Source organism: Phytophthora parasitica, assembly GCF_000247585.1.
Source record: "Phytophthora parasitica INRA-310 unplaced genomic scaffold supercont2.32, whole genome shotgun sequence".
Lineage (NCBI taxonomy): Eukaryota > Oomycota > Peronosporomycetes > Peronosporales > Peronosporaceae > Phytophthora > Phytophthora nicotianae.
In genome coordinates this window covers 12772-14160 of record NW_008649018.1, presented here as the reverse complement: position 1 = coordinate 14160, position 1389 = coordinate 12772, and positions in this window count along the sequence as shown.

The window sequence follows — 1389 nt, the reverse complement described above, 5'->3', positions numbered from 1 at the left end:
AAACCTCCCGTCTTTTGAAGTTTCGTCCACGAAGACAAGTTGCTCAGGGCCACTGTAAAACGGTAGCAGTCGGTTAACGTACTCGTGACGTTCACGAGGAGCTGACTCACGTGCACGCTTAGTTAGTTTTTTCTGGTAAGGTCCAAGTCAAAGCGTAGAGCACGGCATATTCAAGCCGCAGATGAATTTTTCACGCGACCAAAACGGCGGTGTAGCTCAGATTGGAGCTCTTCAATGTAAAAACAGGGATATGCTTTTACGTATTTCTCCACAAACACCACGACCTCTTGAAGTCAATTGCTGCTACGCTGTCGAGGTTGTTTCTTTTCACACGGCGATCCTGCCTTCTCTAATCTTGTAATCCAGCGACGGATAGTGCGTTCGTGGCTTCTAAAAAGTGTACCAACCATTGTTGCATCCATGCCATACACATAAACGAGTACAATTGCTCTCCTGCGTAAGTCGCCTGAGTAAGTCATGCAAAACGCAGCCAGTCTCCGAATGGCCAAGAAATTCACCGCATTCGGATGGAGAGGGTGGTTGGCTGTAGACTACGGCCAGCTATGTCGATCCTGATTGGATCTACTAATCAGATAGCTCCTTATTCGTTGGTACTGTCCTCATAATACGAGCTCATTTACCTAACCCTTATCCTTAGTGCCTTTTTTACTCTGAGCATAAGAGCCCGTTTTGGACAATTTCGTTGGAACGCACAATAAAGTTTGGGCGTCCAACTCCAAGTATTGACCAAAATACGCGGGAAAAAGTGGAGTGTGTCAACCTTATGGCCAGGTCTGTAATATAACAATAGCATAAATTAATTTGGCGGGTGTAGCATGAAAGATATGATTTGTGACGACAGCTGTCCACTTGAAGTTTCTGGTGATAATAGTGTCTTCATGCTTTGAGTCACCCAAAAATTGTGATTGGAATGAGTCCGAAAATGTCCAGCGGAGACCACGGCGCCATGTAACAAAAAGAAAGAGCAAGGCTCTGCATAACAGTTATTGCCATAGAGCGATGTACGCAAGCCAGTGATTCTGCCTTACCGAACCGTGAGGGGGTACAGTGCTCTGCTCCCATGAGCATACAACAAGTCGTCTGTTCAAGGGAATTCGGCAATAGCTAACACCCTGACTACATGTGGTAAGCAGCAATTGAGCTGATCTTCACTATGGTGAATAAGAAGTCCCGCTGTGAAATGACCAGCATTGAACAGCGAGGCTGCATGCCAGTGGTATAATGCCACAAACAGCTCTCGGTTTTGAAGGACTGCGTGCGAAATCTCCCCGTTGATCAAATACAAAAACCTAATGGAAAAGTGGTTTGTGACAAGCGGCTCAATATTTTTGTCCAATCATTTCTGTAGCTCAGTTCATTGTGAACCCT